General features: G+C 41.8%; 1 long non-coding RNA gene across 1 annotated transcript in view; it reads right to left on the reverse strand.

The window, feature by feature from the left end:
- LOC134858326 (uncharacterized) overlaps positions 1–24073 on the reverse strand; it is a 48800-nt gene extending 24727 nt beyond the window's left edge. Inside the window, exons 1-2 of the long non-coding RNA XR_010164943.1 lie at positions 23929–24073; positions 23718–23801 (exon numbers count right to left, since the gene is read on the reverse strand). This is a non-coding gene — a long non-coding RNA (uncharacterized LOC134858326). The remainder of the gene's footprint in view (positions 1–23717; positions 23802–23928) is intronic.
- Positions 24074–24311: the final 238 nt, after the last annotated feature.

Raw genomic sequence — 24311 nt, forward strand, 5'->3', positions numbered from 1 at the left:
TGTTGGTAAATACCCGTATCAAGTTTGTTGCTTCACATCTAATATGGCATCAAAGTTGTCGTCCATGTGACTGGAGGGGGGAGGGGGGGGGAGTTGAGAGCGTGAGGTTGCATCTTTGCATAAATGTCTTAGCCGCGTTCGTCTCATCAGAGGAATGTGTGCAGCTGACGGAAGACTGCCTGCACTTATTCCCCTCAACAACTAAAGGCTTGTTAAAAACTGCTTTTCCTCTTTTCTGTCGTTTGAAATGTGTGTCGCTAATGAATCATGCTGTTTGGGAAGCTGAAATGGTCTTGGCTGTTGATGTCAAAGAAAGAAAATGTAGTTGTTTTTATTTGATTGACATGGCGCTTTCTGGGTCGAGCGTTACATGTCTCTATTGTTCTTGGAAAGCCTATTGAAATATTTCACCATGAAGAGTTATCAATCTGTTATTGAAAAGCTGACATTCTGCAGATAATTCACCAAAAAACAATGCTGTGTTTTCAGGGTCGGAGCTTCTGATAAACGGCAGATAGCTGCTGTGATAATCGTTCTGACAGACGTAACATCAGATAGACGGATAATTTTATCTTTCATTACTCAGATTTTACACTGTGCAGCATATATCAAGATGCACCTCTCAGATAGGACGGCTCTGTTGAGTGTTCAGCGTCTCTTTAACAAAAATGTGAAATATTTCCTAAAGAAATTCAGTCTCCAGTATCTATAATCTCCACCTCATCCAGCTTTCCAAAACAAGAAATGTCCTTTTAAATCCGTCTATATACCCATCTACATATTCATTATTTACCAATTTATCTACTAATTTATTTAGTTTGTTTAATTCATTTTTATAATTCACACCACTGGAAAAGCTTGGTCAGGTAAGTCCATCCATTTAGATTTGACTTACTTAAAAACCTTAAACATGTTTAATATTCTATATTTATGTACTTAAATAAAGCCGAAGAAATGTGATGGAATAAACAACAGTTTTTTGTATCTCATCTTGGCTCTTAGTTACATTTATCATATCTTTTTTCTAAAAGAAAACATATCAGAGAAATCTGCAGCAGACAAGCTTCCAGCCTTCAGACTCCACTCTCATGACGCTCAGTTCATTACATCAGCAGCTCGAGTCTGGTCAGTTGTCCATTTATCCGTCCATAAGGCCTGATGGGAGAGGAGCCCACTCTTATCAATATTTCATATAATCATATGATGTTGTGTTTGGTCAATCTGCCTTTTATGGTCTCTTGCTATCTTAAGCTGAAGCCGTCAGTACTTAGGCCCTCGGAGGAAATCAATGATCAGGATAACATCAGAGGCCTGCTGGTTACTGTAAGTTCAGCATGACTATGTTAACGTTTCCTGTAATGTTGACATCACAATGTTGTTATGACCCACTGAGGGGGAGTTGTAGCTACAGCAATATGTTTCTAATGGCACCCATGAGATCATAGAGCCTCTTAATGTTTGACAAAAGAAAAGTTCTGCTAGTCTTTTATTTTATTCTTACAGTAAGTGCTTTGCAGCTATTATTCTGTTTTAATGCCTTTGTATTATTGGAACAAATGTTTATAATTCCTTTATGCTTCTCTTGGTATTTTTAATGACTTTTATATGTATTTAAAAGTCATTTTTTAATGTGTCTTGTGTTTTCTATAAAGCACTTTAAATGCCTTGTTGTTTAAATGTGCTGTATAAATACTGTGAGTATGTGTGCACATTACAGTGTAGGTTATTCCACAACATCAAGACCTCTTCCTTACTTTTCCCCTATAACGTCCATGAGCTGTTTGGGCTCCCTTCGATGCATCCAAATGATACCTGACATTTCCGAACTGTTTTAATATTCCAATATTATGATCAACGGCTCGTAATGCAGGGCCGCATGAATAATCTCAGCGCATTTGGTGGAGCCCTGATTATTTGAAACAAGTACTGTTCTGGGCTTGCGGGGAGCCTGCAGATCCAAAAACACCATTAGCCAGGTGGTATCCCATGAATTAAAAATAGCCGAACACGGTTTTCCAGTCAGGCTGCTTCTCCACCCCCCCCCTGCAACATATCTCCACCCAGCACACACAGTGTTTCGTGACAGAAGGCCGCTCTCCCTCCCAACCTGAAGGAGAATTCTGCCGGAAAGAAAAAGAAAAGAGAGAGGGAGAATAAAAATCTGCCAAGTGATCTGGACACAGATACATGACCCACATACCCTCTCTCCAGCCCCACCCATCCCCCCCGCCATGGTACGACTGTCATCTGAGGATGTTTTCACAATGTTTTACCATCCAATTTTTTTTCCGAGTGTACTTCAGGGACGTGTGAATTAGATGCCAAATGGGGAGAAAATGTGGCAGAGACACCTCGGAGGAGCTGCGTTAGCGAGCTGTCAAGAAAAAGCCTGCGACAGCACCCCGTACCCGCCAGAGCCAGAGCCAAAGCCGCTCCATAAAAGGTTGAATTAACATCGAGGTTAGCCTCAACTCAATTCACATCAACTGGTTCCCACCGCCAAGGACTCCAGGACTCATTCTAATAAAACTTCTCTATTTAAACCCTGTGGCTGGATTCATCTCTGATTTATGTTGCAAAGGTGCCCCGATGAGCAGGATGTGAGGGAAACAAGAAATAAGACGGGAAGTTATTGTAAGGAAGACAGGAAAAAGATATAGTAAGAATAGCAAAGAGAGGTAAGAGTAGATAGGAAATACAAACTAAATGGATAAGTACCCTGTAAAGGTTTAAGAAAGGAAGGATAAAAGCAAATTGGAGGTCCGCAGGGTCTCAAAGAAGCAAGAACGAAGACAGGAAGTAAAAAAAGAAAGATGCTAAAGGAAAAAGAAAGAAGATATAATAAGAAGAGGAAATGAAAAGTAAGAGTGGAGAGAAATACAGCAGAAAGACAGTCATTAAAAAAAGAAAATGTGGGGTTTGTGTAGTTTACAAGTTAAAGAAAGGAAAGCAAGTGAATACAGATAAACAGGTATTAAAGGTGGCCTTACATCCTAAATGAGGAGCATGTCAGGAAAGCAAGAAAGAAGATAGGAAGTTATTGACTAAGGCAGTAAGAGAAGGAAAGGTAAATAAATATCTGGGAAAAAGATAGGACATATAATACGGAAAATAAAAGGGAAAGTAGAAAAGTTAAAGATTAAAAAGGATGAAAGCAAGTTAATACAGATAAACCAGTGGAGGGGACTGATAGAAATGGAGTAGGGAGTGTAAGGAAAACAGAAGAAGATGGAATTAGAAAGGGAGGGAAAGAGAATAAGGGAAGTCTGCAGAAAGTAAGTAGTAAAACAACAATAAAACAGGGCAAAAAAAACAAACTTTACAGCTAAATATTAGGGAAAAGAGAAAGAAATGAGATGGAAAACTGAGGCGCCACCATCATGCAGAAGCCTCCCAACAACACCCTGCATGCTCCTTCCTGCCTGCTGTATATTTAATAGCCACTCCATCATTCTGCCTCCTTTCCTCTCTCTCCCCGTCTCTCCATCCTCTCGTCATTCCCCCGCTCATCCACGGCTCGCCCCAGCAGATGGGGATTGTAAGGCTCGGTGGAAAATTCCTGATCCACAATCTGTCTCTCATGTGCTGCGCTCCGATCCAGGGGTAAAAAGGCCGGAGTATTTCCCACAATGCCCCACCGAAATATGCAGCGCTTTAGCCGGCGCCCGTGTTAGGGAAATAAAAAATTCAGCGGAACGGCTCGGAGTGGCAGCATGTCAACAGAGGCAGACAGAGGAAAGGGAATAATTGTTGGGGAATTAATCAGTTGGGAATGCTCTTCCCTCATGCCATCCTGCGTGGGCGAGAGTACCGGCAATGCAGGCCAAATGGAGAATTAAATTTACACCATTACAAACATGTTTATCTTTATCCCTGTGCTGCGCCGTGTGGGGGTTAAGTCTGTGTGATGCCAGTTCAAAGCATTGTCACATTTAACCGTGTCACAAACTTATCTCCCTCTGGGGTTTGTTTATTTGCCATTGTCCGTCAATGGCATTATTAAACAAGGAAAATAGTCTGGCCAGTAGAAAATAAATGTCATGGGTCTTTTTTGTATCTTAATACCTTCTTAAAAAAGTCAATAAAAGATCGCTAAAAGGTCACTTCAAGTCAAACAACGGCCAATATGTGAAGTATGAAGTTTCTACTTTCTCTAAACCCCTCTCCCATGATGAACTTCTTTTGTTAAGAGCGCTTCATAAATAAATTCGTTTTGACTCCACTTGCCCTGTGGGTAGCATCAACACATCATTTCCATATTCACCTAATTGTGTCAGTCACTCATCCTGAACAAAACCGCCTCTTCCAGGGCAAAGAGATGCTTCTTTAGCAAAAAGTTCAACACAAACCAGAAGAAGCAGGCAGAGAGAAAAACATCCTGTGAGGTGGCGACTCTTGACACTGACAACGGCAAAAAACTTGGTGGTGTGAGGTGAAGAAAAAAAAATGAACGACACTAGACAATAAATCTTTCATGTACCATACGCACCCAAGGTGAAATAGGCGGGCTTCAGCTGCAGCGTGACGTGTAAAATGTGTTTGGATCTGGCCTGCAAACCCTGCTGAGGAGCACATGAAAGATGCATGGGGCCACTGGAGAGGTATAAAGAATTTAGAGATATAAAGGATATATGACAAATAAATCAGGATGCAAATCTCACCGGGTGCCACTGGGAGTTCTCCAATGAAAACGGCCTAAATAATTGAAGAGGAAGAGGAAACATTTCATCAATGAGAAGAGCAGCGGAAAAGGCTCTTCCCTCCATTTTTTAAAAACCTTTCTTAGGAAGCTCCTCTTTTACAATGTCAAAGCAGAAGGCAGCTCCACTGAAAGAGGTGCGTTTGTAAGTACACAACAACTGTGTTTGAAAACAAGATCTTTAACGAAACGACAAAGCTTTTCAAATCCTAGAGGGAGTTATCATAAACCACAAAACCTATTCAGCAATCGTGCTAAAAGTGAAAAAATGTAGGATTGGCGGAAAGTCACAGCAGGGTGAGACAAAGAAAACAAACCAGAAGCCAGTTGCAGATTTTCCCAGATGCCATCAAATGCCACTGCTACTCGAATGTGAAAGACATATACATTTCCAACGCATCATTATACCTCCTTCTCCATTAGTACTTTAGCAGATGGGATTTCCGCTTTTTTTTCCAAACTAAATGCCTGCTTCTTTTCCTCGCTCTAATTTTTTTTTTAAATCACTAAAATTATGTCTTTCTTTCCTGGCTATCCCTCTCTTTCTCTCCCTCATCTATGTAACTTTTAAAAGAGGACATATTCTGTGTATTTTGTGTCTCTACTGGGACATGTCTCCATGCTTTAATGTTCAGAAAGCTCTTTCTTTTTCTCATTCTGCCTGTGCTGCAGCTCCTCTTTTCACCCTCCGTCTGAAACCAGAGCCCAGTCTGCTCTGATGTGCTTGCTGGCTCTGTTGTGATTGGTCAACCGCTTAGAGATGTCCCGCCCCTCAGCCTATCAGGTACAATGTGTTTGAGTGCTAGCCAATAGAAGCACAAGTGTGACACTTGGGGAACACAGGGATTTTAGCCTCTGCTGACCATTGACATGCACAAAAACCTCTATAACACACAAAAAAACCCCCAAATAAATAATAAAGCCTCTACAACTTAATCTCAACTTTTAGTTTGTAACTTTTTTTGACAGGACTGTTAGCAAAGCAGCAAACTAAATTTGAAACTAACAAACAAACCAGTTGCGTAGTTAACCTCTGTTTGTCCCCACCAGTAAAAAGAGCAAACGCAGTGAAGGAGGTGGAAAAAGAAACTTAGCATAATGACTCTGCGTTGCCAGTTCAGCCAGACGCTCCACATCAAGAGGGGGAACTCATCGCCATGGTGAACCCGGGTTGCCAAGCACGACTGTCTTGGCAACAGCGTCACCAGGGAGACCGGCTCCCCGTAGATGGGGCTCATTGATTAGAGTTGGAGCTCGCCCCAGAGTCCCTGGAATCATTAAACACTGTAGGGTTTTTTTTTGGGTGGGGGGGGGGGGGGGAGAATGAGAGCCAAGGGAATTGTGGGAAGGACTCAGAGGTCATATTCATTAAGAGGTTGGAGGCCCTGTTCTGAGTCCAAACTGTATATCACCCCCCTTTCATTCATGACATCATCGGGGAGATACTGTCTGCATAAGCTTTGTTCACGGCGATCATCTTTTCTTACCCTGCTGTAAACTTTGTAACTGCTTCAGAGGGGGAAAACAGACTGAGGTTTTACAGTAAATGTCCCTGCTGAGTGTTTGTTGTTTAATCTGGCTACTGAAATGATCTATAACAAATATGTATGACTTAGAAACAGTCAAAGTAACATCAAACCACCATTAAGTATCTATTTAATATAACGAATCTGCTTCTTGTGATGGTGAGGGGGTAGTTTATTCAGACTTGATTGGACAGTGATCAACACCGTACCTCATCCCAACTTCATTCAAATGTTGCTCGACTGATTGATGCACAGAGGAACATGACATCACTACTACTACCACCCGCTCATGCAAGACAAAATGCAGAAATCTAAATGTGGCAGAAATCTCTGTATTCTTTCAGGTAACTATCATTGAAATAATAACGGATTGAGGGTTTCACACTATACAGTAACACAGCAGGACATAGGTAAAGCATTTTTAGGATCTAAACTTCAGTTTATATTGAATTCACTCAAATGTTTGGCGTTAAAAAATATGAGACTGTTAATAAAATAAAATAGAAACTTGGTATTGATGACATTTAACCAGATTGAAATATCAAACTTAGACCCAGATCTTCCACTTTCCACTATTAAACGGGCAGATATCGACTCTGGAGGAGACCCTATAAACATCTCTACTCCTACATCAGCCTCATTAAGACCAAATTGCAAAGGCAACAACAGACGGGTTGCACTTTGTATGATTTGTTTTCTTGACATGATTTCTTTTGGTGACATATCTGACAAAAGCAAACTCTGAAGCATATGTGCCATGTCTGAACACTTCAGTGGAAACTTTCCTGTTCCTCATCAGTCTAATTGAAACTCCGCTTAAACAACAATTCAAGTAAATGAAACAAATGAATGCAAACACAGTGTGATGCCTTTCCCTTCAACTAGTCAACATGTAGGCATGATTTAGACGTACACGCTTGTGAAGGATTTAATTTACCAGAAGAAAACATGCTTGAATTAAACCCAGAAGCTGCAGATATACACTAAATGCATTTCATGATTAGCGAAAGGTCAACGAAAGCGAGAACAAGAGAAACTGCGCTAATAGTGAGAGGAAGGAGGAGGACGCTGTTCTAAAAACAGAAAAGCTCACTTGAGATTTACCACGTTCTGCTCTGCCTGAGCGGTCACAACACAAGTTGTCTTGACTCCAGATCTGTCATTCCGAGTTAAATACAGGTATGCTTATGAGTCGACATGGCACTGTTGTGACAAATGCGTGAGCTCAGTGTCACATCTCATAGTATAGAGTGACTGACATAGCAAATAATATATACTCAACACTTGACACAGCCTGTCTACACTCTTTACATTTCAATGCAGTGGACCTGACACAGATCATGCGTCCTCCATGTGGAGCCTGTTAGGATGCGAGTAAGGAAACTGCATTTTGCTTAATATTAAGATTAGTAATACTCGTCCTGGGAAGACAGCTTTAAAATACATTCTGTGTCTCTGAAGGACCTTTGGCAAGTCTAAATAAAACAACCCCGGTGATGTCATTAAGTGTAGGTTGCGCAATGAGACGACCAAATCAATTATTAACCAAAAGCTTGCATTACAAACCGAGGGCGTGGAAGTGGAAACGCATCAACGTTTACCGGGCATGTACAATCAGCTGCATTATGGGAAATGAAGGATCTTGTTGTTTTTGGAGCTTGACCCATAGTATGGATTCATATTAAGGATATCTGGGCCTCTTTTGGCTCTATTTTCGTCCATTATTTTTCATCCGTCCCATGTGAGTTCCTCAATTTTATGGAAGTGCAATCCAACTAAATTGCTGGATAAATTTTTTCAAAGACTGAGGACGAAGATGACATCGGTCAGTTTGCATGTTTTGTTTGGTTTTTAGAGAAAAGGGAGATGGAGAAGATTTAAACTTGACTGGGATTTGCTACTTTTGCAAAATGAACGTGCATCTTTATTATAAACTTGTATAATGCCATCATGAGGAGACATTTTGGTGTGTGTTCTGAGTGTTTACCAAATAATAACCCTTTAACCAAGGACACACTGGAGAACAAAACCATATGAACTTTGTTACCTTACAGAGTGTGTCATTTGCATGTCTTGCCAATTTGTGTGTGTGTACTTATTCAGCTCTCCCCGTGTTAGAGAGAGGGGCATGGGTGGCAGGGCTACCTTAAGAAAAAGGAGATGAGAGGAACTTCCTCTTCTTGGAGCCGGCACAAAGCGTCAGGCAGCGATGTGTGTGTGCGGGGGGGGGGGGGCAGGATAGCGGGTAGACGGGGTGAGGGCCGGTGCCAGGGGCGAGGGTCTTTGTGTGTTTTGTTCGCGGTGGCGGCACCCCTCAGGTCCGGTGGACACACGCCTGGTTCACTCGACGACAGCTTTGTCTGCGCTTGGAGGGCAGCCATTAGCCAGGCGCGCAGGTTGTCCTGGCAACTGTGCGGAGGGACAAACGGACACATTGACACGGGGAAATCAGAAGGGACACAGAGTTTCAGGAAAGTCATGAAGAAATGCTCAATGTTTGAAGCGTTTGGGGCAGATTGTGAGCGGCTATTGATGCACTTATACCGTTTTATATTTATCATTTCTACTGGCTGCTTTCTCTTAGTTAGACGACTCAACTACTGTAAATAACTGCAGTATATTCTTCACTTTCACTACTGTTATCTGCATGCTATCACACTACTTCTACATGCTACACTGATTTTATTTTAAATACTCTTACTGTACTTATTGCTGTCTACCTAGATGGATATAAAAATTATATTCTGCCTTTTACTTTGGCTGTAACGTGTAAATGTCCCCTCTGTGGGACTAATAAAGGTATTCTGGTTCTGATACTTAAAAAGGTTGAACTCAGATATTATGTAGGTTGCCAGATATTTCATAACTTGAAAGGGCCTCCAGATACAAAGCAGAGTCCACCACGTGTGTACTGATGTAGGTCTTTCTGTGTGTTCACATTTGTGTGTCCCCCCGTGTTTGAACCCCCTTCACCTGCAGCAGCAGCCGCACAAAGGAATGCGTTTGGCTGCACTCCTCTCCAACCCTTGTGCATCTTTCAACCCTAAACTATGCCAGGATCTCGGAGGAACAGAGCATCCGTTGACAGCAGGCGCTCCTCCAAAGACATGCTTCTCATGCCCTGCGGAGGCCCCCTGTACGGGACACTCACCCCCGTCAAACCCCCCACTGCAACCCCGGCTCTCCCCTGCAATCAAAGACAGCTTCATTATCTGCTGACTAATTTTGTGCCTGCCCCCAAGACGACTCCCAGGTAATGGCGGGGCAGGTTGACCCTCCTCCCCTGCACCTCTCCCTGAGACTTTGAGGCCACAACGCTGCGTCTCCCCTCTAAACAAAGGGCTCTCTCAGGGGCTGTGTTGCACTCCCCCCACCTGCATTGGGAGGAGAGGGTGAGGAATCCGAGAGGAGTGAGGGGGGGGGGGAGTCGAATCTTGAATCTCCGCAGCAGGAGAGGAGCCAGCACTGGGACAGGCGGTGATACAACATTTGAATACCCCGACCGGGGACACACCGTCGTGCCTCTCCAATTAAATTATCCAGTCCACAATGGCGAGGCCTCGAGAATTGACACCTCCATTGAGAGTGTGTCAGCAGCTTTGTGGGGACCGACAATTTCCATCTATGCAGAAATAGATTTGCTCCCAAGAGAAGCAACAATAGCAGGGCAATCCTTCTTATGCTCGTTTTTGGGAGGAAAATAGGGATGAGAGCTGGGGATTTGGAGGGTTTACTCACGGGGACTGAGGGAATTCTCGTTTCAGAGTGATAATATATCTGAAGTGTCTCTGACAAAACGCATGTGGTGATGAACGTGTTGTTTTTCAGCTGTGAGCCAAAACCACTCTCGATAATGTAACATGTTTCAAGAAGTCTAATCAAATGCACTTTGTTTGCATGTGAAGAAGTTAAAGGATTTTAAGAATTTAGCATGATTTTAAAGGGCTGTATTGGTGGCTTCGGTGATTTTTATTCAAGCTACAGGACTTTAACTAGTAGAAGTGTCGAACCGTATCGTACCCATTGTCAATGTATATACAAAAGCAAACACATAAAATGTTTGTTTTCCCCCCAGAAGTTAATGTTAACTCATCAATTGGACAAACTTAAACCTAATAAGTCTATATAAAGTAGTTTGTTCTGTACAGAAACAGTACATTTCCTCTGACAGCAACATTTTTGGGCCGATTCACCATTAGTTCAAAGTCGTGGGAGACAGGAAATACTGTAAAGAAGTTGAGTGACATGCACAACTTTCTGTATTTACATTGGACCCATCTGAGCCAGCAGGACACACACACTCTGTGTATTAAAAGGCCGTTGACAAGAGGTGTCTAACAAAATCAAAAACCTGTCTGACACATAGCAGCTCAGTGGGCACAGCACACACATCTCCAGCTGAAGATGGAGGCGTCCAACACCGACTGCCAAATCCCTGAGGCAGAGTTTGGAAAACACACAACCTCACACCTTTAAAGTGAGTCACACACCGACACATCTGCATACTGTGGCTGTCATCTTTTGGGCATGGTGCAGTGGCTCTTCAAGTGGGTGTCCCGGTTCGACCGACAGAGCCCGCTGTTTGCATTCAATCTTATCCAAGGAGTTTTGGATGTCTAAAATGAACCAAACATCAACAACAGAGGTGACAAACGCTTTTTTCTGAGAGTTCAATTGCACTAACCAGGTCACAGAAAGCTATACAATGATAAATAGGCCCTACAAAGTTTGCATTGGGGCTGTGATTGCACTACGGCCAGCTTCAAACAAAGTTATTTCTAAAAAAAAATTATTTAAATACCAGAAACCTGCAGGTCAGCTGCAGCTCTGACTGCCTTTAATGTAACTATTCTTATCCAACATTGCACTGTAACTGTTACTCATGTATCTTATACCTGTGATATTGATGTTCATTTGATTCTCTTTGCTTTTTAATAACTGTTTTTAAATGCCATTTCTTTATGCCTTTCTTGATGTCTTTCATTTCTAAAGCACTTTGAATTGCCTTGTGTTGAAAGGTGCTATATGAATAAACTTGCCTTGCCTAAAAATATTGTCTGTGTTTTTGCAAAAAAACCTAGTAGATAAATCTAATGCTCGTTTTCAGGAGAAAAATAGGGAGGAGATATCTATGCCAGACTGTATTTAAGTTCTCATATAAGTAACTTTAAATATCTTGAATTAGTTTAGAACCAGAAAGTCAGCCTCTCTCTTAGGATCACTCTCAAATCATCTCAAATATCCTCTGTGCATAGTTATGCTTTTGTAAAACATGATATTCTTTTCCCAATTTATTTTGAAAGCTCTGAAATATACACATATGAGTACTCTCCAGCCAATCATATTCCACGGCTTAAACAAACTTGTTTACATCTGAACTCCCCCTCAGTGTCCTCTCTTCTCTTTTATCCACCTTTACAGAAACCTCAGGCAGTCGTTTACCTCGGCCCACATAAAGACACAGTTGTTCTGTCGGACTGAGCCAATTCAAAGTGAACATGACGGTCAAAGGTACACGGATAATACGTCTGTCTTCCATCTTAGGGCTAAGTGGATGCTGCTGAAAAGGCGGGCCTTTATGTCTGAACCCGAGAGGTCAGACTGATGCACCAGTGTGTGTGTGTGTGTGTGTGTGTGTGTGTGTGTGTGTGTGTGTGTGTGTGTAGCTGTTTTTTCCACAGACGTAGCGACCTGGAGTAATAGCTGCTTATCATTTTGTCTATTTCAACAGATGAAAGTAAAGGTAAATGCTATATAGTAGGTGTTAGCTGTCTGTAGATGTCATTGAAAGTATCATGAATAAAGAAGAAGACAAAGAAGACATACTTTTATTAATCTCTTACAGGGAAATTGCTTTTCTCTACTCTGTTGTGTTGACACACATTACACACACAGAGGATATACATGCCCACATGCAGAGGAGAGGTGGCAGAGCAGAGAGGCAGCCAGGTACCCGGCGCCAAGGGAGCAGATAGATAGTTAGGTGCCTTGCTCAAGGGCACCTCGGCAGTGGCCTATGAGGAGAACTGGCACCTCTCCAGCTACCAGCTCACTCCATTTTTTTTTTGGTCCGATCGGGACGTGAACCGGCGGTCCCAAGACCAAGTCCCTACTGACTGAGCCACTGCCGCCCCAAATAATTCCCTGAATGCAGAGTAGATATTTGGGAGAGTAATCATAAAAGCACAGAAAGAAACAATCAGGGTCTCAGGTCCCTAAATATGATTTTCCAGACAAGATTCCTCCATAGACATGAACAAAATTAGATTTTTTTTTGTTGCCATTAACGCGTGAATATCAATGTGTTAACTACCAGCAGAATGCAGTTATACATCTGCCAATTTAAAAGTGAAGTCTCAGTTATGTTAGTTATATGGTAATGGAATTGATAATTAGATTTCATCACTGTATTGCTGAGGGTCACATTAGATAAATAGATCCATTTATAGTTATAATGTACATGCACCGTCTCCTAATCTGTTAAGAGCAAACTGTGAAAGCCCAGAGGATTCTCTTTGTCCAATCAGAAATACCAGAGGGTCCAAGTGAGGAGATAAAAGAGCCAGAGGAAAGAGAAGAAGAAAATAATTCTCCCTTTGTCTCAGTTTCTGGGTCAAGGCCTAATTGATTTCCTGATTAGTCGTCCATCAACCTAAATCACAACCTGCTCCACACCTGCGATGGGAGTGTGATTCCATAGTTGAAGAATTCATTACTTTAGAGCGTCTTATTTATCTGCTTAACACGTCTATTCCTGTTATTCTTAGGTGTAACATCTAATGAAACTTGCAGCACAATGAGGTAAAAAAAAAAAACGGTTTATTGCAAAATTAAAATTATGGAAATTACATTTTCACTTAAAGTTAATTCTGAGTGTTGTTTCCCCGTGAGGAATCTGACATGCGTGATTATTCATCTCTTGACAACAGCTCAATTAACGCAATAATTTTGTTTTTCGTTTGTAATCATCGGGGGAAATATGCCACACAGAGGAACTTTCAGTGTTCTACAAGTGAAAATATACATAGCCTGTTAGTGACATTCATGCATTTAATTTGTGGAATGAGGCTGGATTCTCCTGTGATACGTATGCACTGCAATTATCTCCTCAAGAGCACAATGTAGGCATAATTTCCCCAGACTGCATAATTATCTTTGGGCAGGATGACAAACTCATCACAGAAGTTTCGGAAACAAGCGCTTTCACCTCGACCAAGTAGGTAGGCTCCTTTTCTTAATCAAGGATAATCTAATTTTAACCTGTTTGTACCCGGGTAGGTCATTTACAGACGCAGCCTGAGGGAGAGAGGTGTGGCTGCAGGGTGAGAAAGAGTTGCATCCCTCACCACCGTCAAACTTCAACGTTTTCCAAGAGTCCAGTGGTGGATACAACTTTCTAAGCCTTGCTGTAGTGTCCCGTATTCTCTTCCACCAACTGAAGAATCAAAATGTTAAGCTTCCAGGCAGAAACATGTTTGATCTACAGCGTTAAATGTTGTCTCCAGGGGATCAAAAACACCTGAAGATTGCCTAGTGGAAGAAAAGGCTCTCAGAGGACCGAGACTTCAGCAGAGTAACCATGGAAGTTTCCAGCCTCTGACACACACAACGCTTTCCTCTTGATTCAAAGCAACGCTGGCGAGCTTTGGTTGCAATGACATACAAGATCTTCTCTTTAATTTGCATGCACAGTAGCAACAAGAGCCAGGAAATGCCCAGCTGTATTGTTGGACTCCTCAGCTGATATTCACAGAGTGTCTTTATTGCATCTGTTGACCAAATAATCTCATGTTTCAGAACATGGTGGCATGATGCACCAGGTTGTAGTAGGCTTACACTTCGAAGCTGCCTAGGGTGTCTTAATAACCCTCCTGACTCTTTTATAATCCTATAAATGATCGCTTTCTATCCCTACTGGCACCGACCTCTTCTGCCTTCAAACACATATCAAGGAGCCTTTCTGCAGAACTGAGGGGAAATTTACCCAGTCACTGATCCACTTCCTCTTTTGGTATTTTATTCAGTGTTTGCAAAGTTTGCATGAAAACAAATATGCTTCTTGTTCATTTCTTGGAAGTTTTACATTCATCTTTCTTTGTAACACTCAAAAGTAAAAGCACACAGACACACATATAATTATATTTATACATTTCAACCTGCAGATTTATGATTATCCTGATGATTCAGCTGATTAATAAGATAACAGTCAACAGTTAAAGACAACACAGATTAAGGTCAGGTCTCTTTAAATAAAGATTACTTGATTCCTTGTGCAGTATTTATACGTGAAGTTACCCTTGAGTAATCGCACATTAGAAAGAAAACTGCGTGCTGTATGTCAGCGATGGAGGTGTCTGTCTGGCTTTGTGTTTTTCCACATCTTACAAGGCCATGTGAGGACCGTCCGTACCGTGTAGAGAAATATTGTCTTAGGTTTGGTTTAAGCTTAGGTCAATGCTTTTCCTTCAATTTGGCCGTCATTAAGGGAGTATTTTGGGTTGCTCGTGGTAACCTGATACCATTGACGGATGCTGATCGCTCCCCACAGGGCCCCTCTCTCTCTCTCCCTCAGCAGGCCAAGGCGAACACAGCTGCAATTATAATACTTAAAATAATTCCACAAAAGTGGAGCCATCATTGAATAATTCAGCCTTCTAGTTTTGTCAGGACTTTGCTAGACTTATGACATCATTCGAGCAGATGTGTGAGCCAGGAAATGCTCAAACAGGAATCCCTCTCCCAGAACATTTGAACATTTTTTTCTTTCATTCCGTTTCCTTTTGTAAGCGTCGAAAAGTGTCCCACAAACAAGTGAAATCGCTGCCCGCCGCCCTGATTAGGCCTTGCAACAAAGCTTCAGAGTGGTCTGATTTGCACGGCTTTGTAAACAAATCGTGTTTAATTTTACATGAGTATTTGCTTGGCGCCCGACACCCTAAGAGCACGGCCATATCATTAATAAGCCAGACTTGCTCATCAGACTGTAAATGGCTCGCTTCATGTATAAAATATCAGAGGAATAGAGTGGCCCTGCATTTCTAAAGAGGCCTGAATGCACCGCTACAATCTTAGCTGGAATTTATGGAGCACGTCAACACCTGGACACGACCACAGCGCCTGATGGGTGATGAACGGCCGGTATGGAGCCACTCTTTTGTTGATCCCCTGACAGTTCCGAGGATAAAACTGTCTTTTGGGAGCCTATCTGCCCCTCTGTGTACAAGCCTGTTCATGGAGTTTATCAACCAGATCATCTGCTGCCTAAATTAGGTTGCAAATAGTTGATGAAAGCAGGAGGAAGTGCCATTCTTACTCTATATAATAATGTTATAAACAGGGATACACAGGACACTTGTCTCAAATATTTCATCATCATTATCTCAGGAGCTAAAATTCATTATGTTCTCAGTCACTGTTAGAGACTGTGTTATCCAGTCAATTTGTACAAGAAAGATAAACAAATCCTCATCAGACATTGATATACATTAGTTATCGCAGGCGTTTGAATACAACACTATGTCTTAGAAAGCGTATTTTAAAGGGAGTAATTCCCAACAGGAAGAGACACGATGCCATCTTGAATATGTTTTCATATTTGAGAAATTGTTACTGGCAATATATATCATTGTTTTTTTAACTCAGGAAAATCCTACCTGTGTGTATCAACCACAGACTTATTGTTACTTTATATTTGTTCATTTTAAGTTAGGAACAGCCTGTGGTTTTGATAAAATACTGAAGAAGTGAAAAACAAAGACAAACTATTTCATTATTAAGAGCTTTTGTTCCCTAAATACTAATAAGAGTCATGTTGCAAAAGCATGTTTCTGCTATTTTTAAACCCACTATCCTCTCCATTTCCCTCTAAATTCAGCGTGTTTTATAAAAGTGTAGCTCCTCTTCCAAAAATGTTGCCACAGAAATGAATAAGCACTTCCGATTTCTCCTAACATCAGTTGAATTCAAACACGATTCTTGAAGCGCGAGTTGAACGTTGAGGTTAAGGGTTGAAGTTCACCGTGCCAGAGCTGCTCTTTGATCGGATCAATACCACTAATATAAGTCAGCTGTCTGTTAATGTACTGCATACATGCAAAAGTCCCAATTAATTTTCTTAAGGGATTAGTGTGTCACAAAATTGAGAAGTGTGCAAAATATCACCAGATCGACTATGGACAGGGACCCAAAAATGGATGCAGGCATTAAAAAAAAAAGGTGTTCAATAAGTCATGAGTTCCACAGTGATGCTGCATCGACTCAGTTGAGCTGAAAAAGTTCCAGAGGGTCGGCCTTTGTGCAGCATATAAAGTGTGTCCAGACTTCCCAGCAGTTCATATTAACTATTGAGCACGATGAGTCTCAAACCCACAAGTCGCCGAGGATAATGCAGCAAGTTGTACAGTACATGTCTGTTTTTCTATTCCCTGGATCTTTTTCAAAGTGGATGGCACAAGATTTTCCCCCTCAGCACCCCATTTGTCTGCTCTGCGGTGTGTAATTGTAAATAAAGAAGAAGCCACTCTTGAACGCTCCCTCTGCATAGATGATGTCCTAATTGAGAGATGCAGTGAAATGGTTATAGGGTGTTTTCATTTCATGGTTCACTCCACACTCAACATGCGCTTGCACACACTCACTCACACACACACATCCAGCCTGTGGTTTGCATCATGAATAAATTGAATATCCTCTTACTAAGCTACTAAATACATCTGCAGTGTCACGCCACTGTGGGCGATGCCAGGTTCTATACAGACCGGTGCGTCTGCAACACGTACAGGAAGAATATCAACATTTGGGTCATGTTACCACAGAGGCTTCATCGATTGAAGGCCCATGTTCTTCGTAAGTAAATGAGGTGTGTGTGAAGCAGGGAGACACGCAGTTAGAGTCTCAATGTGATCAAATCAACAATAGGGTAGAAGTCACAATAATATGATAATGAAAGAGAATTTCCTGCTTGCTTTTGTTGATTTATTTGAATAACTATGAACTTTTGATTTTGAAATTGCAGTGAGTTGAACACTAAAGTCATAAAATCACATCCTTTTTTGTAAAACTTTTAATGAACTAAAGTATTTTTATGACAATTTTTGGAATTTAACTCCAAAATGGAGGGGTCTTGTTCCCATCTGCCATTAAAAGTGTGTAAAAAAAAAGCCCAACACTTGTTTGAAAACACCATATAACACAGAAGATCCTAATAAGGATTTTAAAGGGAACATATTGTGCTCATTTTAGGTTCATATTTGTATTTAGTGCCTCTACTGGACATGTCTCCATGCTTTAATGTCCAAAAAGCTCTTTATTTTTCTCATACTGCCTGTGCTGCAGCACCTCTTTTCACCCTCTGTCTAAAAACAGAGCCCAGTCTGCTCTGACTGGTAGCTGGCGAGCGTTAGCTATGGAAGCGGGAGCATTATATAGTGACGTCACTGTGCTACCAAAGTAAAACAGAGTCCAATCGAGGCATTTCAGGCAGGGGGTTAGTGTGTGGGAGAGAAACTCCCTAAGGAGGGTACTTTGGGATTGTAGCCTTTATAGAACACACTACAGGAAAGAAGAAAACCTTTAAACTAAATCACAGATAAGGTACATCAAATATTTCTCCTATCGCAGCAACAAATGAAGCCTAAAATATGCAGCTCTCATGATACACTACACTCGAGAATTTTCCGAGTTTGCGAAGTTCTTCATGCACAGAGCCCAGCACAGGAAGTGTGTTCGAGGCAGCCTGACATCTCCAGGTCTGCAAACTAGATGCCAAACCAGCCAAGCGAAAAAGACACAAACACACCATTTCAAAGTTACTGAATTTCCATGTAGCCCACCCTAAATCTGGGGGTTAATCGCATGAATATTTCAGCAGACATCCATTAATTTGGTTGTTATAATGCCTTATGTATAACTTGCCTCACATAACCTCTCCTGCTGTTCCTACCATACTTTACTGCATTTCCCTCCCATATTCCAACACCCCTGGAGGAGAAATGCACTTAAACTGGAAGAATGGGAGCTCATTGGCTATGCAGCCTGCTCCGTACATCATTGGCTATACCTACAAGAGAGTGCTCATTGTTCTCTGTATTAATGGGATGTTCCTTTTGGTTCTCTAAGGAAAACATTTTTTATGCATCATGGACACAACAGGGGAAAAATAACCTACTAAAATCAGCAAATGAACTGCGTGGAGCAAAAAGAAACTTCCATAACCAAGTTTTACAAGAACTTAATACTGTGTGTGTGCGCGCGTGTGTGTGTGTGTGTGAGTGTGAGTGTGAGTGTGAGTGTGAGTGTGAGTGTGAGTGTGTGTGTGAGTGTGTGTGTGTGTGTGTTCTGTGTATTACAGTAGTACTACAGCACAGAGCCAGAGGGTTCAGTGTTTGATCCTTGGCTGTAAAATGGATTATCTGGTGGCAGGAGGGTGAAAGGATAGCAGTGTGTTAGCTTTGAAAAAAAGAGACAAGTGAGTGCGGATGTGTGTGTGTGTGTGTGTGTGTGTGTGTGTGTGTGTGTGTGTGTGTGTGTGTGTGTGTGTGTGTGTGTGTGTGTGTGTGTGTGTGTGTGTGTGTGTGTGTGTGTGTGTGTGTGTGTGTGTGTGTGTGTGTGTGTGTGTGTGTGTGTAACGTGCATGTGATCTCAGCAGAGGACAGCCCAGGGGAATGGGCGGCCCCTGAGGAAACGTGTCTTAAAAAGCTCTATGGCTCCAGCTAATGCTCACTTTGTCACCCAAACAGGGCGGGAAAGATAATCAATAGCCTTTGATAGCTACTATTAGGGTTTTAACAAGCTTTTCCTCACGCTGGGCTGCTCCACTGAGGAGAAACAAGCAGAGCCAAACAAGCCTTCATCATCCTGTCCCTCTCAAGCTTCCTCACCACACGCTCTATTTCACCTCCTGTTAGCGCTCAGATTCCCAAAGCTTTCATATCAGGGAACCCCAAACAGATCAACACCGAGCAGTGGCTGCACATTTGATTTGGGTCTGCAGGCTCCGGTATATGCATCGCTGTCTTTGTGTCGAGATGGATGAAACCAGGAAGAACAAAGCCTGTGATCAAACAAGCCATCCCTGTGTATTTACTGCTCAATCAAACGCATAGATATGGGTTTTATTGATCTTGGACATCCGTTTCAGTGCAGGTGTGGGGAATTTTCCATCTTAAGGAGTAATATTTATTCACACACACACACACACACACACACACACACACACACACACACGCACACACACCTCACAATGGTTACCGGTAGGGGAGCACCTATACTAAACTAAATCTAATTTGCAGCATCTGCGTTTGTCACACCATTAGAATAATTGTTCCCTCCTCAGCCGTTTCCCTGCTGTTTTCTATCAATTTCCGCCCCTCAAAATCAAATGATCTGTTCATTTGAAAGCTTGCGTGGGTTTTTTTTTTATTTCCCGTTGAATCTCAAGCCACTTCTCTCAGAATTAGCCCCTCCCTAAGAACACATGACGCTAATGACCATAATTAACCCAAAATGGAACTTAAATAATTACGGACCGCGAGGATTGCTCATTCAAGAGAACCCGTAAATGAATCCTTCATTCGAGAGCCTGATCAAGGTGTATTGTGTTTTATTCCTGCTAACACTTAATCTTCATTTGCTAACAAGCTGTATCGATGGCAGCCGAGCGGCACCGCAGCCGCAGTCACCTTGACACGACGCAAACAGGTCGTAACCAAACCATTAGGTGCTGGGAGGAGGCTGATGAATAATGATTTCTACTATTTTAACAAATAGCATCGAGAGACCAAGGCCAAATATAAAACACTCGGGTGTGTGTGTGTGTGTGTATTGTGTTACCAATACAGGAAATGCATGATCAAGGTTTTCTTAAATGTTTCCTGCAAGGTGAAAAGCTGCGTTTCTCCTCTGGTTGAAGCTCCAAACAATAACTTGAATGTCGGAGCTCTTTAACCATTTGATGTGAACAAAAACAAGATTTTTTGGGGGTTAACTTCAAACCCAACTAACTCATGGGTTTAATTGTTGCTTGATTATGATGGGTTTTTGTAGTTTTTCTTCACAAACTATATTTGGTTTAGTCTCTTGGCATGTTGGACCACTGTTTTTAAATAAAAACGTCAATACATTTAGGAAACTGAGTATTTGTATCAAAGTTATTGACAATTATGCAGTGTAAATATCATATGGAAGTCAATTAATAAGCATTTTCTTCATCTTTTGACTCTTGATAAGGGTTTAATAAGAAACTGTTTGTATGTTATCTAAAAATGCTCTAGTCTGATTAAAATATGTGGCATTTAACCCCTTACTTACTAAATTCAAAGCCACATGTATGGTCTTTCTAGAAGGGATTTATATTGGTGCCTTTTCCTGTAACTATAGGAAGCTAATTCTACGTAAGCGTAATCTTATAAAGGACCTTGCTGAAGGCATTTAAAGGGCATTGTGCCATTAATGCCACCTTCCTCCTGGTGTTATCCAGGGAGAAAGGCATGATGGGTAAGGGAAACGGTGGTGGTAATCCAGGTGGGGCTGAGGAAATTCAATAAGAGCCATTAGAGAGGTCTGGCTCATTTGAGCGTCTCATTTAACAACCTTACACAGGGTGGGACGATATTCAACACGCAGGCAACAGGCTTATTCATACTGTGCACGCAGATGCATTAGATTTCTATGTCCCCTAGCACAGAGAAGAATTACCAGAATTAAAGACGTGCATCACACATGTTTAAGAGTCTTTAGCATGTTTTCATTTTTCCTCAAACAGCACATTTAGCTGCAGAAACTCAGAGCGTATTTTAAACACCATGCCGCACAAGGAACCTGCTGAAAGGCTGGAGGGAAAACAGAGGCAGAGTAAATGAAATCTCATCCAGCTATCTACGTTCCTGGTTTCCTCTATCTCATCCTGCAGAGGAGGGAGGAGAGGGCGGATTTGTTATTTTTTATAGGGTTTACTGTAATGCTCAGAGGGTGAAATTATTCCTGGAGCCCCGAGTTTAATTATTTCCTCTCGTATCAATACAGTCCACCGACGTAATTTCCGTGTTGATCTGATTAAAGAAATATTACATTCTGCCAGGGCACGGGCAAATTGACTTTGGTGGCAAGGTCTTGACAAGAACCAGACACGCAGCTTTATGCATCAGTAACGGCGTAACCATATTATCCATGCACTGCTTCCTTCAGTGAAAAGCAAGATGCAGGCTGTTTCCAATGAAGACAAAAGAGGAGAGGAAGGAAATTCAGGAAGGGAGAGACGGTGCAGACGTGCAGACATACACCTTCTCTGAGAATACTAAAGCCATGTCATCGGGACCCCAGATACACCAGGAGCATCACAGCTTACATCAGTCGCTTATTCTTAAGACTTGTCGGAGATAAGCTGTACTGTACAAGTAATATATAAACAGAACATTACCAAAGCCTCACAAGCAGGAGACCTTGTTGCTGTTTAGGAGGTGTATCATTACAGCTTGACCATCATGAAATGTACTGAAACAATGGATCACTATTGGCCATACATCAGCCCTGATAATTACAACAAGTCTGATTGTGTTCAACATGGTCTGCTTATATTTATGCCTGCGTTTACCTCCCTTTGATGCATTCTGCTTATCTTCTTTTTATTTATTTCATAAATTAAGCCTTTTCTAGATAAGAACATCATGTGATTGCTTTATGCAGTGGCTCTTAACTTGAGACTCCAAGAAGATACAAATAATCATTCACTAGATGATTAAACAAGGACACCCAAGTGGGGTTTGACTACATGTCCCAGAGGACCTTTCACCAATCCTACGTAAAGAGGCATTAAGTTATATTTGGGAAAGGCAGTGACTTTAGCTCTGACCCTTTACACTACATTCAACAGTGGGTGCAGAGATTGGTTCTTTCTTATTGTACCACTAATATACAAAAACCTATTGATCAACTTTAATTGTCCATTGCTTGAATAATGTCTGATATCCAATCTGTAAAATCAGCCTTAATTAGAGCAATGACCCGGACATGCTTTATCAACAGCTGTTCTACCCCGCTGTTTCAGGGAGGATTACTTCCTTGACAAACTACTCGGTTACTCCGTGCATGTAGAAGAAGCTTTAATAAATACAAATGAGTCTTGCAGTGCAGGAATGTGAGTCAGAAAAAAAACAAGAGAAAGTGCTGGGGGGAGGAAGTGGGAGATGGAGCAAAAGAGTGCAGCCATGTGCCGGGGTGTACACCTGTACCCAGAACAGGTGTTTCCCGCCCCACTTGCAGGACCCCTGATTAGAAACCGCCACGCTTGCCTTACCTCGTCAAAGGCTAGCTTATCCCCCATCAGTGCAGCTTAGGCTCTGGGTAAAATGATGGTTAATTAGGCAGCAAGAAAGCCACAGGCTGGAGGTTGATGGAGGCACCCCCTTCCTGACTCTCTGTTATACACATGGATCTGTGTATACTGTACACACACACAGTCAGGACGCAGAACTGAATTAAACACTGGAGGAAGAACAGGCATAGCTGGGAAATAGTAGATCATTTATTTACTTATTTCAAGGTTTGACTGATATTTTAGGATGCCTTCAATCCATTTTTTGTTTTATTTTAGGTACAATTGTGAGAGTTTTACAAATCAGATCCAGCACTCTTGATAACGTATCGTTGTTATTATTGGAAACATGTTCTTGATTAGCCATTTCAAAAGAACAGCCATGGCTGCAGCGAGGTTATTAAAGAGGAAGGGATTATCAGAGCACACTGTACTTCATACTGTATAATATGTCTTTTCATGGCGCATACAGTACATAGGGAAACAATCAAAAGAAAGAGAGAGAGAGAGACGATAATTATGCGCAGCTGCAAAAGCGGGGGCCAAGATAGGGTTGCATTACCCAGCACTAAACACTTTCACCTGTGCAGCTATGCTACCCGGCCGTAAACACTTTCACCTGGACGGAGCCTCGTTTGAAACTTGTAATCATATCTCCACCAGGGAGCCGAAGTACTGCGTAGAAATGACCCCGTGCAGGACGGGTATGAGAGAGGGAGTAATAATGAGAGGGGATTTTCAAAAAGCAACAGCTATTGGTTCAATAATCTGTGTTAACTGTTCTCAGGTTACAACAGTGTCCTGAAAAGCAAAAGTCAATCGCGGCACAGTTTGAATACTTTTGAGCTGCCTGTATATTTTAATGATAATACTGTTAGTAAATTGTATGCTTTATTTTCTGCCTCTACCTTGCCCATCATTGTTCCAATTGTTTAATACAGGAATGGTCTTTCCCAAAGTAGCAAAAATGGCAACTAACATTAAAAAACGTTTTCATTTAGTTGCTTTATTTGGTTTAATAAATGGCACTAAATCTGGGGCTGAATACATTTAATGAAACCCAACAATTGTGGCCTACTGTATCATATCAGGATTTAATCTTCTTGTAAATATGAGCATCCATACCAGATGCAGAATATCTGTGAACTCGTGGCAGAAGTGTTGGTAAAAGGGAAGCACTCACCTGATAATAGTCCCCATAATCCATCGTTTGCTTCGCTGTGGACACTGGATATCCTCTCCAAGGAGTTGCTTGATACGCATCGTGCTGAGGGAAGAACAGTCGACATGAGTATCTATTTGAAGGCAGCACACTGCATGATTAAAACCAAATGATGCTACAGTGTCACCAGATGAACAGAAATGGATGCAATACAAGACCACAAACTTCTCACCTTGAAGCAAGCGGTGCATTTTCATCTCTTCAGTTGTCACTAATCTTCATCCTTACTCTGCTGCTCCTTGTAATCATTGTCATGGTGACAGCTTAGAGACCTTGATGTCCTTCTCTTCAGGATACAACAGAGTTCAGTCTCTGGAGTTTAAATCCAACACTAGAATGCTGCGTAGGGTCGACATAAAACCAACTACATTTTAAAAAATGTTCATCCACCTCAGGTTATGGAACCCTGGCTTTGCAAACTATTAAAAAGGCACCAGATTGCTACACCTATCCTTAAGGGTGGTGGTGTACACTATATAGCTGTACGACCAGATCTCCTGTGCAATGGCAGACACTAGGCACTGTCAGGTAAGCTCTCCTCCGGCCTGGTTGCAC

This window comes from Eleginops maclovinus, chromosome 22 (assembly GCF_036324505.1).
Source record: "Eleginops maclovinus isolate JMC-PN-2008 ecotype Puerto Natales chromosome 22, JC_Emac_rtc_rv5, whole genome shotgun sequence".
Classification (NCBI taxonomy): Eukaryota; Metazoa; Chordata; class Actinopteri; order Perciformes; family Eleginopidae; genus Eleginops; species Eleginops maclovinus.